Consider the following 16,596-nt stretch of genomic DNA (forward strand, 5'->3'; position numbering starts at 1 on the left):
TGTCAGACTGCTGTAATGGGATGATTAGCTGCTTGTGCGTAAAATCGTGCTCCCTCAGAGTTTGTGCGGCTCCACAAACCTCTGTGTGTGACAGAGCTCCTCAAACATGTCTGCTCTAGTCACTCGTAGAGTCTGACAGTGGCTGTCTGCGGAAGCGTTTCCAGCAAAGAAGCTCCTTAACGGAAACGCGTCTCCTGGACTCACGGCGTGACAGTTTCCGGCGAGGCGTGGGTCTCCCAATGGGAGCCTCAGATACCTCCCCACTGTTCTCGCTGGAAGCGTCTCTGAGCCCTCCCTCCTGCTCGCATGAGAGCCAGTGTGGTGTAGTGGTTAAGAGCGGTGGACTCGTAATCTGGGGAACCGGGTTTGATTCCCCGCTCCTCCACATGCAGCTGCTGGGTGACCTTGGGCCAGTCACACTTCTCTGAAGTCTCTCAGCCCCACTCACCTCACAGAGTGTTTGTTGTGGGGGAGGAAGGGAAAGGAGAATGTTAGCCGCTTTGAGACTCCTTAAAGGGAGTGAAAGGCGGGATATCAAATCCAAACTCTTCTCTTCTTCTTCCCTCAGAGATCCACTCCTCCCCCTGCTGGTTCCTGCTTCAGCTGTTGAGTCTCTTTCTTCCTCCCTGAGCCCCTCCACCACCTGTTCCTCCGATGGCAGTTCCCTGACAGGACCTTTTTGGCATATATAACACATATTAAATGTTTTTTTTTCCCCTTTACCAGTCTAGCTGAGTCCCTGATGTTATATGTGATGTTGAGGTGTGGGGTAGCTAAGGGCGTGGCTCCAAAGGAACAACACAGAGCTTAAGGAGAGCTCCTGATCCTTTGAAAGCAAGTCCCAGTGGTATTGGCTGCACCAGGGTGTTCCCTATCAAGTTCTAGTTTTACCTACAAATGAGCCTGTTTCCTCTTCAGCTGCTTGCAGGTGTGGCTTGACTCTAAACCATGCCTGCAAAAAGACTTCAAAGCAGTTTGCTATAACTGCTTATCAGACGGTTGGTGGTTACAGCAAGCCCCTTTAGAGTTGCCATCTGATCAGGCGCACCAGCTCCATGGGGCTAAGGTCTCTACAGCCCCCACATGCCACTGGGGGGACTCACCCCCCCCATCATGAGGAGGCAGATGAGGCCTGGCAGGATGTTGCCCCAGATCACTCAGTGTTGGGAGACACTGTGTGGACCAGTGCAGACTAGCGAGTGAATGTCACATCGAAAGGATGTTTGTGGATTATCTGAGACAATATTATAGTCAACTGAAATAGCAGACAGGACTGGGAATAGAAGCAAAGGAATGACAATGGTAAAGGAATGTAATGCAGGATATACCTGTATGTTATGGAAGTAAGCATTACATTCAAGGCAGTAGACAAAGGATTTGAACAGAATCATCATGGAAGGAAGGATGGGAATTCTGAGAAGACAGATTCATGGATAATAAAGGATAATTATAAAAGGATGCTGTGATTACTAAAACCCATCATGGTTTTCTCAAAAACAAGTCATGCCAGACCAATCACATGTCTTTTTTGATAGAGTTAGAAGCTTGGCATATAAAGGGGATTTGTAGTAGTAGTAGCAGCAGCAGCAGCAGCAGTAGTAGTAGTATATGAATTTATATACTGCCCTATACCCGAAGGTCTCAGTGGGGTTCACGGTATAAAATCAAATTCTAAAACCACAAAATAAATAATCAAAATGAAAACAACAACCCAATAACCCCCCCAAAACCCCCACACACATTTTAAAAGGGCATAGTCAATCAAATCAACCAAAGGCCTGGTTGAAAAGGAATGTTTTTGCCTGGCACCTAAAGGTGTATAATGAAGGAAGAGCATTCCATAGACTGCAGAGAAGGCCCTGCTCTCACGTTGCCACTCTCCGGATCTCTCGAGGAAGAGGCACACAAAGAAGGGCTTCAGAAGACGATCTCAGGGTCTGGGTAGATTCATAAAGGTTGTTTTCTGCTGCTCCAGAGAAGCGGACACGGAGCAATGGATCCAAACTACAAGAAAAAGATTCCACCTAAACATTAGGAAGAACTTCCTGACAGTAAGAGCTGTTCGACAGTGGAATTTGCTGCCAAGGAGTGTGGTGGAGTCTCCTCCTTTGGAGGTCTTTAAGCAGAGGCTTGACAACCATATGTCAGGAGTGCTCTGATGGTGTTTCCTGCTTGGCAGGGGGTTGGACTCGATGGCCCTTGTGGTCTCTTCCAACTCTATGATTCTATGATTCTATTATTCTATATGGAAAGAGGTGGTCCTTGAGGTATTGTGGTCCTGAGCCATTTAAGGCTTTATAGGTCAAAACCAGCACTTTGAATTGGGCCTGGAAACTAATTAGTAGCCAGTGCAGTTGGACCAGGATCGGTGTAATATGTTCAAACCATCTTGTTCCAGTGAGCAACCTGGCTGCTGAATTCTGCACTACTGGAAGTTTCCGAACCATCTTCAGACGTATAACGTATAACGCATTGCACTAATCTAACCTTGAGATTACCAGCGCATAGACAACAGTAGTTAGGCTATCCCTGTCCAGATGGGGCATAGCTGTGCCACCAGCCGAAGCTGATGGAAGGCACTCTGGGCCACTGAGGCCACCTGAGCCTCGAGTGACAGCAAAGGATTCAGGAAGACCCCCAAGCTATGAATCTGCTCCTTCAGAGGAAGTGTAGCCCCACCAAGAGCAGGGGATCCCCAACCCATCCAGTCTAGGGAACTACCCACTAACAGGGCCTCAGTCTTATCTGGAATGAGCTTCAGTTTGTTGGCTCTCATCCATTCCATTACCAAGGCTAGACACTGGTCCAGCACTTCCACTGCCTCACCTGCAGATGTAATAGAGAAATAGAGCTGAGTGTCATCATTATACTGCTGACAACGTACTCCAAACCTCCAGATAACTCCACACAGCGGTTTCATGTAGATGTTAAACAATGTAGAGGATAAGATTGAGCCCTGAGGAACCCCACATTGAAGGTTCTATGGAGTTGAAAAGCATTCCCCAAGCAATACTCTCTGGGAATGACCACCCAAGTATGACTGGAAACAAAATAAGGCCTGAACCCCAATTGAAATGGATCCAGAAAATCAGTTTCTTCCAAAAGTGCCTGGATCTGGTCTGTGACCACTGGCTCCAGAACTTTGCTCAGGAAAGGTAGATTAGCAACTGGCCAGTAGTTAGTTAGGTTTTCCGAATCCAGGGAAAGTTTCTATTTTCTTTTTAATTAAATTTTATTTAAGATTAATAACAATAAATCAACAATAACTAATACATCAATTCATTGTTTGCTGCAGTTGACCATCTTTAACAATAGTTAACAAACTACAAAACATCGCTTTGAATTAGTCAACTTTTCATATTTAACTTTGTCTCTTTCTTAGCAGATCAGAAAGAAAAGAGACTAAAAGGGAAAAGTGAGAATAGAAGAAAATTTAAAAAGGAAGAAGAAAAAGGAAGAAATTAATAAATATTGAATTAATTCTTTTTCAAATCTAGATGTTTCTTTTGCAAGACCTTCCTTTCTGTCTAAGCTCAATCTTTCATTTAACTGAAAATCTTGCAGCCAGTCTGTCAAGTGTCTTCTAATTTCTTCAAATTCTTTCAATTTGAAGTTATCATTAATTTCTTCTATTAGTACTCTGTATGTGGCCCAGTCTCTTTGCATATTTTTCTGTTTGACAGCCAGGGCTTCTGTCGGTGAGGTCCACAAGGGAATCTTTGGTTCTAATAATCCTTTACAGTGGTACCTTGGGTTAAAGCTGCTTCAGGTTACAGACGCTTCAGGTTACAGACTCCACTAACCCAGAAGTAGTACCTCGGGTTAAGAACTTTGCTTCAGGATGAGAACAGAAATCGCGGCACGGCGGCGCAGCAGCAGCAGCGGGAGGCCCCATTAGCTAAAGTGGTGCTTCAGGTTAAGAACACTTTCAGGTTAAGAACGGACATCGAGAACAAATTAAGTTCTTAACCTGAGGTACCACTGTATATTTTATCCAGATCTTATATAAGGATTTTCTTATAATGTGATTCAAAAATCCCTTGTGTGCCCTTACCTTTTCATAAATTAGATACTTGTGCCAACCGTATCGATTGTCAAAACCTTCCAGGTCTAGCACATCCGTATCCCTTAAAGCAATCCAGTCTTTTATCTATACCAGTCCAGCAGTTGCGTGTTAAAGTTCTAACTCTGGTAGGGCAAAGCCTCCCCTCTCCCATTTGTCTATGAGTATTTGGTGTTTGATTCTTGTCCCCCCCCCCACTCCAAATAAATCTAGTGAAGGTTTCTTAAGAAGTGGTCTTATCACTGCCTCCTTCAAGCAGGCAGTGACCAGCCCCTCTCGGAAAGAGGCACTGATCACCTCCCTGACCCAGCCAGCTGTTCCCTCCCTGCTGTGGCTGTAGGGTATCTTGGTTTCAGGAAGGCTGTTGGCAAACTCTCCCATGATATCCGCATGGAGAAGCTCATAAAATGTGGGGTGGACAAGGGAACTGTTAGGTGGATTTCTGGCTGGTTGACAGTTCAAACCCAAAGAGTGCTCACTAATGGTTCTTCATCATCCTGGAAAAAAGAGACAAGTAGGGTGCAGCAGAGTTTTGTCCTGGACCAGTTGTTGTTCAACATCTTTCTAAATGACATGGATGAAAGAATTGAGGGGACTCTCAATTTTCAGATGACACCAAATTGGGAGGGGTAGCCAATGCCGCAAAAGAATCAGAGTTCAAAACAAACAAAGGACCCAAACAAATCAAGCACTGAGGTTACCAATGCATGGACCACTGTGGTTAGAAGAAGAGTTTGGATTTGATATCCCGCTTTTTCACTACCCGAAGGAGTCTCAAAGCGACTAACATTCTCCTTCCCTTCCTCCCCCACAACAAACACTCTGTGAGGTGAGAGGGGCTGAGAGACTTCAAAGAAGTGTGACTAGCCCAAGGTCACCCAGCAGCTGCATGTGGAGGAGCAGAGACACGAACCCGGTTCCCCAGATTACGAGACTACTGCTCTTAACCACTACACCACACTGGCTCTTAGACTATATACTGTCTCATGTCTGCATTCCACTGTATAACTTGCATACATTGACCCTAAGAACTGCAATCCTAGGCATACCAATAGAATCAGGCTATTGGAATGCTCTGACTGCTCCAGGAGAATACTCTCAACTGTGAGGTCACCACTGAGTGTCTATTATGCTGTATGAAGAACCTTCCAATCTCCTCTGGGCCGTACCAGGAGGAGCCAGCAGGAGTCATGGAGGACAAGCCACCCTCATCACATGCTTCCAAAGAGACAAATGAAGTACCCTTTGAACTGCATCCCCGAGCAGATGCCATCCGCTCCAAGCTGATCTACACTTTCTATCTGATTGACTATCTACGGGGGCTAGGCAGTGCTATTCCACGCCATAACATACGAGATTTCCTGGACCACCGGAAGCTAAAGAAGCTAATGCTCACAGACCATCACCAGCTGGTGCGCTTCAATGTTGCGCCCAAACGGAATGTCATGATCACGCGAGAGATACGCTGCCGTAATCGTATCCGTGTGCGCTGCAGCCGCTGGCCCCCTGTCGCCATGTGGGCTTATTCAGTCCTGAACAGCCAAATCTTCAAAGTCTTCATGATCTTCCTCATCTGCCTGAACATGGTGGTCCTCATGATCTTAGTAGAGATAAGGGATAAGTTGGAGGACCACTTTGTGAAAATGAAGATAGCAATGGAGGTGATCATCTGGGTCATTGTCCTCATCTTTTTGGTGGAAATTGGGCTGAACTGGGCTGTTAGCTTTCAGGATTACTTTAAGAACTCCTGGAATGTCTTTGACTGCACAGTCACCATCATATCCTTTATCCCTGAGTTGATACTCCTTGTTGAAAAGAAACACAGCAAGGCCGTCACATACTTCCTCCAGGTTTGCCGTGTGCTGCGATGCTTAAAGCTCTTCCCTAGACTCCGGCAAATCCGGATCCTCATTATGGCCCTCTTCAAAGCAATGAAAGCCATGAGCTTCATCCTGGTGCTCCTCGTCTTCTTCTTCTATATTTTTGCCGTATCAGGCATTTTCTTCTTTGAGAGCTACACTCGCTCAAACCTGGACGACCTAGAGTACAACAAGTATTTTCAAGACATGCCCAATTCACTGGTGACCATCTTCATTCTCTTCACCATGGACCATTGGTATGCTCTGCTGCAGGACACGTGGAAGGTCCCAGAGATAAACAAAGCAATCAGTGGCTTGTTTATCTGCTTGTGGCTCCTCATTGGGGCATTCATCTTCAGAAACCTCATGGTGGCCACCATGGTCACCAATTTCCAGACCATTCGGAATGAATTGAGTGAAGAGATGAAGCAGATTGAGACTCAGCAGAAAGCTGACAAATTTAAGGTGGAACTGCTGGAAAAGAAGTACAGCTTACCCCAGGGGCAGGACAGAATGAGTATGGGGCCATCCACAATATACAGCATACCAGAAGTCGAGGCTGGGCCTCTGGATTGGGAAACATATGTCCACAAGAACCTGCCAGGGCTATACGAGGCTGATAATGACGAGCAGGTCATTTGGCCCCGTGACGCCCTCTTCCGCTACTTTGAGCTGCTGGAGAAGCTGCAGTATAACCTGGATGAGCGCAAACAATTGCAGAATTATGCCGTCTTGGCTCTGTCCAACCTGGAGGACAAGTAGTGATGGCTTCTGAAGGATCAAGAAGATGGAAGTGTGGACTCCTCCTTGCTTACTGAGCCAGCACAACCAAAACCTGTGGCAAATCAACAGTTTACCTCTCACATTGTCCTCCTTACCAGTCTGTGGTTCTCCAGCTGTTGCTAGACTACAAGTCCCATCATCCTTGACTCTTGCCCATGTTGGCTGGGACAGATGGGATCTGCAATCTAGCGACATCTGGATGGACACAGTTCCCTGCCCCTGATTTATGTAGCTATACATTATTAGACTAGAATTGCAAGGACAAATCACAAAACCACCCAGTCTGCAGGTTTTGGACACTTTTTGATGTCTCTAGGGTTTCATAGCATTGGTGAGCAAGGCACACCAGGGTGCACCCTCAAATGCCACATTTTCCTGTGGGCCAGACAGACATCTGTTCTGCACATGTGTAATATTTGATCTACAAGAATAAAATCTTCCATACCCCAGAAAGTTGGCATAAGACACACCAATGGACCAAAGAGCCACCTTTTTTTTAATTAACCATAAGTGTCTTGCAGTAAGCTAGGAGTGACCTGCTTGAACACTGGGGATATCCTTCCTTAGGGGAGGCAATGGAATGAACACCTCTGTTTCCTGTTGAGGAAACCTCACTCTGGCTTCTGGATCAGAGGATTGACTGGTCCATGCCCTTCCTTTTACACTCACCAAACGGTGAGCTGGGAAGCGCTAGTTTGCTCCAGTTCTTACCTGTTCTATTCCTGTCAGATGGGTGAAGCTTCTAGGAACCAAAAGTCATTTCCTTCTTCATCCACTTGAGCTGGCCGTTGATGTCTGGTAGGTGACACGGTGTCCCTTCAACATCTCAGTGAACCACAACCCCATTCCCTTTTCTCTCCTTGACCACACTCCCTACCTGTTGTGGCAAAACCAAGGAGTCCATCAAGCAACTGAAACCCACCATACTGAGCTCAAAGAGTATGTTGTAGCTGAAGCAATGGTACACATTTGACCAGTATGGGTGATACCAACAAATTCCTAATTAGTACCCTAGTAAATGACTGAAAAATCTATCCTCCTGAAAAACATAAGGGCAGTCTTACAGAAAGGTTGCAAATAACTCCCTTATTCTGAGAACACATAGCCACATACACAATTTTATTGCAAGTTGATAGAATCAGTTACATCCATAGTAGAAGGATGTTTGCCGTTAATTAATGAAATGTTTCCAGCTTTAAAATGATTGATTATGGTATTGCCTTTCTTCCTGAATTCTTATTTTAAGTATTTATTTAAATCGATTCAATGAATTGTTCATTCGAGGCTCAAGGCAGCTTAAAAAATTGGTAAGAACAAGTCAAAATATGATGGCTTGGATTAAAGGTTCTCTTTCTCTGTTGGAAGGAGCATTTCTTGTTCATCAGAAGGACCACATGCATCCAAGGAAGATTCCCGTCAGAGAAGAAAGAGGCATCCAATCTAAAGTAAAAAATAAAAATGAACACAGGATTAGATATATTACTCCAAAAGAAAATGGAGAGGTTAATCTGCATCATCAAAGACCAAATGGAAGAAATGAGACAGCAAAGAAGGGAAACAACTCTAAAGGCACTGATTTTGTTCACTCTGGTTTTCATACATGTTAGAAAGACATATTTGGGCCTGGCCAGATGACCAGAGTTGGGGGGGGCTGATAAAGGGAGAGGCAACATTTGAGCTTTGTGGGGTCCAGGTCCGTGGGGACTGGTCTACGGGAATTATTGAGACACAGCCCTCCCACCAGAAATGTCAGGCAATTAAAAAAAAAAATCTCAAGATCTCAAACACTCTCTTTCCTGTCCCCCAACATTTTATATTTCCTTGAATTTACTGAGGCTTTTCTACCAACCCTCATGGACCATATTGGCCAGGGCTGATGGGAGTTCTATCCCATTAAAATCTGGAGGGCCACAGATTCCCCATTCCTTCTTTATATGTTTTCATGACTTGGACCGGTGGCAGCTGATAATTCTTTATTTGGTAGGGCTGCAATTTTCAACCTTGCTTTTCTCATCACAGTAAGACTTGTACAGCATATGCTTAGGAAAGTGTGCACAAGTGATATAATATTGGCTGCATTTGCTTCCAACTCCCAACATTCATTAAAATACAGGTGGCAAATCTGATGTTGCTGGACCCCAATTGCTGTTGACCCCAAACAGCATGGCCTTGACATCACTTGACAATCAATGTCAGTGTTGAAATCAGGAGTGATAGCATGGTTCCACTAACTTCCGCTTTGGAAGATGACTATAGTTTCTTTTGATTTGCAGTGGGTGGTATGGGCTTCACCATTGCCAATGAAAGCGACAATTGCTCTGTTATTTCACTGCCTACAGCTCTCATCTCATATGTTGACAAATAATGTCACCAATCAGTTCTTTTAAGGCACGTGAAATGTGTGACCCGGACATCAGCAAGGCTTATACAGTGGTATTATCATTACGATTGTTTCTATTGCAACAGAATCCTCATACAGTGGTACCTCGGGTTAAGAACTTAATTTGTTCTGGAGGTCCATTCTTAACCTGAAACTGTTCTTAACCTGAGGTACCACTTTAGCTAATGGGGCCTCCCGCTGCTGTTGTGTGATTTCTGTTCTCTTCCTGAAGCAAAGTTCTTAACCCGAGGTACTATTTCTGGGTTAGCAGAGTCTGTAACCTGAAGCATATGTAACCTGAAGCATATGTAACCCGAGGTACCACTGTATCCAACTCATGTACAATGGTTGTTTGCTGGTTTTCAATCCCTTGGACCAGCAAGGTTCAAGGAGGCCTTGATTGAACTTGGCAATCAATATCAGAGTTGAAATCAGGAGTATTGGTATGGTTCCACTACCTTCCCCATTGCAAGCGGTTGTGCCAGATGATCATCTCGGGTCACTTCCAACTCTACATTTCTTTGATTCTGTGATGAAGCTGTCAATGGCTACAACCCACAATGGCTTATGTACTGCCTTCACTGTTGAAGACAGTATGCCTCTCATTATCAGCCACTTTGTAATACAACTGGGGGTAGGAACGCAGGTGGCACTGTGGTTTAAACCACTGAGCCTCTTGGGCTTGCCGATCAGAAGGTCGGAGGTTTGAATCCCCATGACGGAGTGAGGTCCCTTTACTCCATCCCAGCTTCTGCCAACCTAGCAGTTTGAAAGCACACCAGTACAAGTAAATGAAGATGAAGATGAAGAAAAAGAAGAGGAGGAGGAGGAGTTTGGATTTGATATCCCGCTTTGTCACTACCCGAAGGAGTCTCAAAGCGGCCAACATTCTCCTTTCCCTTCCTCCCCCACAGCAAACACTCTGTTTTGAGAACAACATGCTGTGCTAGATGGGTCTTTTGGTCTGATCTAGCAGCCCAGCTCTTACTATGTTTACTTATGATAACTTCCTGTAGCATCATGATTTTAACTAGAGTCTTGCCACATATTCGGCTCCTCTGTGCAAAATTTGATTTTGAACTCAGATTTTACGTTGTGGACAGAGTCCACACACAGCTCTAACCATGTGGGTCACTCTGTTCCACACCTGACCCGAGGAAATTGCTTGCTTTCTCATATTGCTGCATTTGTTGCTCAGGGCGTGCAGAAAACGAGCGAGCAAAGAAGAATCCAGCCGCCGCCCTTTCCGAACCCCCTTTCTCCCGTGCAATTATATAAAAAGCCATGTGCCCTTTCATCTGAGTCACCCAATGAAGGGGAGAATTGAATTACATTCCTGCTGAATAAAACCCGATAAAACAAGACTGAGGCTATTTTCGTAATCAAGAAAGACATAATAATATCCCCTATTGTGCGAGCGCTTTGAACAAAGGAAGGGGAGGGAAGTCACCTAGAGATGGCAAAAAGGTAGCAGGTGCACAGGATTGGACTAATGGGCTGTCCACCTACAGAACCTGCTTTGAGGTGGCATAACAGGCCCATTGTGCTACAAGATGACTCTGGTCAAGTCCTTTGCTGTCATCTGGCTGTGTATACTGAATAATAATATTAATAATAATAATAATAATAATAATAATAATAATAATAATAATAATTTATACCCTGCCCATCTGGCTGGGTTTCCCCAGCCACTCTGGGCGGCATCCAACAAAATATTAAAATACATTAAAACATCAGTCATTAAAAGCTTCCCTAAACAGGGCTGCCTTCAGATGTCTTCTAAAAGTCAGATAGTTGTTTATTTCCTTGACATCTGATGGGAGGGCGTTCCGCAGGGCAGGCATCACCACTTAGAAGTCCTCTGCCTGGTTCCCTGCAACCTCATTTCTAGCAGTGAGGGAACCACCAGAAGGGCCTCGGAGCTGGACCTCAGTGTCCGGGCTGAATGATGGGGGTGGATACGCTCCTTCAAGTAAACTGGGCCGAGGCCGTTTAGGGCTTTAAAGGTCAGCGTCAACACTTTGAATTGTGCTTGGAAACATACTCTCAGTGCAGAATACCATGTCAGTGCAGAAAAATTACAGAACTTAATTCTGAGGCCAGAAATCAGCCCAAGTTCCACATCTAGAGGCAGTCTACCACTGATTATCTTGTTGGGATGCTGCTAAGGAATCGGGGGCAATTGGCAAGCCTCCAGCTGGCTCCAGCCCACCCGCCGATGTGCCGGTTGAACTCCAGTCCTTGGTGCAGCATGAATCTGTGACCCAGAGCTTCAGAAGCTGCAGAAGCTAGGCACGCAACTTAGCAGAGTAAATGCCCAACAGAAGTGACAGGGAGAGGCTGTGTAAAGCATATTTACAAGCAGTTTATTCAGCATCAGGACAAGAGGAAAAACATGTCTTCTGCCTTTCATGTCCAAGCAAGCAGTATAAGCAAAAGCTATACACAAACAGAAGTTCCCAGCAAGCTGTGCTGAAGTGTAAACAGGTATGTGTCACACAGCAATCATGCCTGTTCCTCTTAAGATGGAATGGAATATTCTAACATATCTGACACTGAGAACAAGCAGCGGGGGATGGCTCTCTCCCCCTTGCTCTGAATGTAGCTGACTCCTGTTGGAGGCTGCTTGCTCTGGGAGGTTACATTATACTGACCTTCTTTTGGACCTGGCCAGGAATTGTAACTGCAAAAAGCATCCCAAGAATGGTTACCCTTCTATGGAAGGCTGCTTAAGAATTGTAAGTTGAAGGGTGATTTTGTTGTTGTTTGTTTGTTTTAATTATTTCTGTAATGTGACTAACAGCAGCCTAGGACATGGGACTAGCCCACGGTATGGTTGCCTAACACCAGCTGGACCCCAAGGATGAGCAAAACCTACACAGAATCATAGAGTTAGAAGATGCCACAAGGGTAATCTAGTCCAACCCCCTGCAATGCAGGAATCTTTCATCCAACATGGCGCATGAACCCACAATCCCGGGATTAAGAGTCTCATGCCCTCTGACTTTCAGCTTTGAGCAGAACACCAAGGCATACTGTTGTCTCAGAACCTTCCTCCCTTGCCCTCCTTTCCCAAAGGAACAGATTCTGGGAGCAGATTGTATGCAACTTTAGAGTTCCCTGGGAAGAGGGGCTGATTGTTAAGCCCAAGGCTGGATCATCCACAAGGCAAGGAGAGCTCTCTGGGGTTGAAGGCCAGGGGTCTCTCAGCCCAACCTATGACCTTTGGCATGCAAGGCAGTTTCTCCTGAGCTTCATTTCATCACTGAAGCTAAACCCCGAAACATCAGATCAAACCCTGAGAGGTGCCAACACAACTCAATAATAATATAAAGCCTTAAATCCACTCTGGGGCTGTTGCATTCTGAGGCCAAAGGAAGGACTGGACCCTGATAAAAATAAGACACGAGGCTTTGACCAGCAAGGCTCTCGGAGGAAGTGCATACGCCACACCCCTCACCAGGCCATTTTATTAGCAAAAGAATCCTTTACACGGTGCTCGTAAGAACCAATCAGATTTCCTCTGAGCATTTAAACAAACCCCAAGTGGGACAAAGTTAAACTATAAACACTAGTTAGGCATGCATACTTTGGAGTAAATGAATGAAAACTACAAAGGAGCGCATACAGCAACCCCGGAGGTCATAAACAATCAGTACACATGATAAGAAGGATGGCCAGGAGGACAGTGGCCATTATCACCTTAATGTGAGATCTGTTTCCTGGCCCTAAGATTAACATCCTAAGATTAACATATAAGAAAAGCTACATCGATGAAACTGCCCATTGTCTTTGAGGACCCAGGACGCCTGCCTGTCTAAGTGTGTACTGTTGAATGGTTTCTTTACATGTAAAGGTTCATCATTGTTCCACTCGATGTGTATGTCTTTAAGGGGCCAGAGCAAGGGCCAGAGCAAACTAACGAGACCCAGCTTTACAGCTGTGAAACATAGCAGGTGCTGCTGAGTTGTACTGATTAAACTATGCCAGCAATTGGGTAGAGTATATAAGGAGCAGCACCTAGCTCTCCCATTACCCTGGGGGATGGGTTGGTGGTTGGGTCTGGTTTGTTGATGTATTTAGTGTAAATGGAGTTTTTGTTTTTCTTATTAAAACCTTCTTTAAGTTATTTTTGAGTCCCTTTTTAATGCATGGTCTCCCCAGCAAGCTCTCTGCAGCGCTACCATACTGCAAAAAGCCAACATGTATGTGACTTGTGAAGAGAGAGAAATGGGCAGTAGAGGGAAAAGGGCATGAATGTAGAACCTTATGGGATTTAATCAGAAATTATCGTCAATATATCAAACCCAGTCAACACAATGCATTCATCGTGGACACGATGGCTTGATGTATATTTTATAATTCCTCATGGTAATCCCATCTGATCCCTACATGGGGCCTCTCATAGTTTTGTTTTGTTTTAGAAATCCAATTTCAGGTCTTACTGGATACATCAGAATCCTCCTTTATATCCTTGCCTTTTTGCTTCCCTTTCACTCTGTATATTTACTGCCACTAAAGAAAGTGCAGAGCATACAACATGAAAATCATGTCCTTTAACGGTGCTGACACTGTACTTTACTTGCAAAAACCCACAAAGCAGAAAAAATCCAAAGGACTGTTGCATGACTTTTAAAAGTCTACAAAAAGGAAAAGAAAAGGTTTGTGCTGTGGATGTTCTGCAGATGAAGCAAGGTCTGTAAGATTAAGAGTTCACAGGAGCGGCTGAAGGTTTCTTCCTTTTGTATACAGACAGTGCCCCTCCCCAGGGGGGCACGCTTTTCAAACATTCTGAAATACAATGAGGAGAGTGGGTGTGAATCCTGCCCGTGGGCCATACCCCCAGCTCTGCAGATTAATCTGATCTGTGTGCACGCAGAGTCTTGTGTGCACAACTTGTACATGGATATACTCTGTGCTTGTCGTTGGCATCCACCTGTCTCAAGAGACAGTGGAAGAGTGCACCATTGGGGGTAGATTCAAACCGTTGGAGAGTTATAGCACCTGCTGTGGGTGTAGAGACTGATACAGGAAAAACATATTTCATTGTAGCTGGGGCAGATGAAGGTGTCTGGTTTCGCTGTTGATATTTTAAGTTGGCACACCACTCACCAACTCCTTTGAGAGGCACATCTCAGATTTACGGAAACGGCCCTGGCTTCTGTTTGAAATCCCAGATATCCCACTTCCGCACCTCTTCTCCTTCACCTCTACATTGGCAGCTGCTGTGGTCTCTGTCGTGGACTCTTGGCTTCCGCCATGACATCTGCTGCCACTGCCATTCTCCTGGAAGAGGAGCACCACTTCCGGCAGCTGTGGCAAGGCCAAGGAGACCTCAAGAATGTTGGATGTGAAACACAAGAGCAGTCAAGTACAACATCCTTAGAGTGGACATAAAAGGGGATCTCGGGACCAGCCAGTTGGAACTTCCTGTTTCTCCTGTCTGGGACAGACTTCCTCTACATGTGACCAGAGGTGGCCTCAACTGTGCAGGTAACAAAAGCAAAGGGCTGGCCTCCATGACTACTTGAGTTGAAGAAGCAACATCTGCTTAGCCAAAGATGCTCTCTTGGCTTCCAGCCAAGAGAGGACAAAGGGACTGTCTCCTTATGAGATAGTTTCCAGGTGTATGTTACTTTTCTAAGCTAAGTCTGCCTTTTGGGATCCAATTGTGAACAGAATGTGAGTGAGTCAACTCTTTTTATACTTTTATAGAAGACTTTGTCATGTCTTATCTTTTAAGAGGGAATAAGGGGAAAATACCAGAACAGTAATTACAGAGGCTTTAGCGGGCCTGAGCAAACGCATCCGCTGTAAGTTTAAAAGGGGAATGTTACTCTGCTAAATTGTGGGACTTGTTAACACAAGTTGGAAATGCTATAATCAAACAATATATCTTCTCCTGCATCTCTGAACATTCCCACAAAGAATGTTCTCGATAAAGAACTCTTTCTTCCTCTTCTTTCTCTGTCTCGTCCTTCTCCCAAGAAATGCTCAAGCAGCCCCCGACTGCTTCCAGTTGTCATCTGTTCCCCTATTTATTGAAATCATCTAGCTGGATGCTCAACAGGTTGTGTGCATGACCACTGCTCAACTTCCTGCTGGGTTATAATTTTTTTACCTCAAGAGCAATATTATTATTATTATTATTATTATTATTATTATTATTATTATTATTATTACTACTACTACTACTACTGTTTATGTGCCTCTTCTCTCACCTCCCGCGCCCCCAATCTCCCACAACTTTGCAGTGGAGCGAATGTGCCTAAGTTCTGAGTGTGTCCAGCATCTCTGACAATGCTGATGACTAACAACATCTGCTGTACCTGCAGGCAGCTGAGAGATCTGTAAGAAGAGGGCTAAGGGCAGACTGTGGCCTCTGTGCTCAACACACAGAAATGAAAGAGTGCAGTGTGAATGGGATGATGACTGTGCTGGTTGGGCCTCCAGAGGGGAGAGTGTGCCTGTATGTGTGTCTGCGTGTGCGCAAGGCCCCTGCTTGCTCATGTCCAGGAAGTCCTGGCTGCCTCCTCTCTGGAGGAATCTGGTGGATGGATGCTTGGCCAAGGACCTGGTTTACAACTCAAGCCCATCTCTGCAGGTAGCTGTTCATGTTGGGCTGTTGTTTTAAAACCCATCAACTTCCTACGCCACGCAAGCTCTCAGTGATGTTGAACCGCTGTCTGAGCTAGTTATATGAACACATGTCACATGCCCAAATCACAGCTCATCTGTAAAATCTGTAAAATCCAGATTAGGGGCATGTAACCACATGGCTTGTTCAGCATGCTTTAAATAACAGCAGGAATCTCTTGGGTGATTAGTCCCTTTTATGAGACAGTTATGATAGTCAGAAATATACACTCAGAGAATAAAGTTCCTTCTTTAGGTGGTATAAAGAGCCAGTGTGGTGTAGTGGTTAAGAGTGGTAGACTCGTAATCTGGGGAACCGGGTTTGCTTCCCTGCTCCTCCACATGCAACTGCTGGGTGACCTTGGGCTAGTCACACTTCTCTGAAGTCTCTCAGCCCCACTCACCTCACAGAGTGTTTGTTGTGGGGGAGGAAGGGAAAGGAGAATGTTAGCCGCTTTGAGACTCCTTCAGGTAGTAATAAAGCGGGATATCAAATCCAAACTACTCCTCCTCCTCCTCCCCTTCTTCTTCTTCTTCTTCTTCTTCTTCTTCTTCTTCTTCTTCTTCTTCATGGTGATGATTCCAGTTATTATCCACCCTTCAGCCCAAGGTCCCAAGTTGGTTTACAATAAAAACACAATGTTAAGAACATTTAGGATTCATTATGTATTTATTTCATATTTCAGCAGAGTGGATAACAAGAAACTAAAAGTACACTTAGCAACAACAACAACAATGCAAACTAATAATGCAAATTAAAATAGCAACAGACATTTAAATAGATGGTACAATCAAACTGCTCTAAGTTTCAGAATGCTTACATTAGCAGTTCTTAAAATGTCAGAGATAAGCAGAAAAGTTTTCGCCAGGCACCT

At 44.9% G+C, this 16,596-nt stretch overlaps 1 long non-coding RNA gene and 1 pseudogene across 2 annotated transcripts in view; one reads left to right on the forward strand and one right to left on the reverse strand.

Moving 5' to 3' along the window:
* LOC308593173 overlaps positions 1-16,596 on the reverse strand; it is a 143,830-nt gene that overhangs the window by 113,260 nt on the left and 13,974 nt on the right. The window lies entirely within an intron of this gene.
* On the forward strand, positions 5,166-7,909 carry LOC308592587 (cation channel sperm-associated protein 2 pseudogene; annotated as a pseudogene). Its single transcript has one exon. The product of its transcript is annotated as a cation channel sperm-associated protein 2 pseudogene (transcript).

The sequence above is a fragment of the Podarcis bocagei genome (genome assembly GCF_964188305.1).
Source record: "Podarcis bocagei genome assembly, chromosome: 8".
NCBI classification, from domain to species: Eukaryota; Metazoa; Chordata; class Lepidosauria; order Squamata; family Lacertidae; genus Podarcis; species Podarcis bocagei.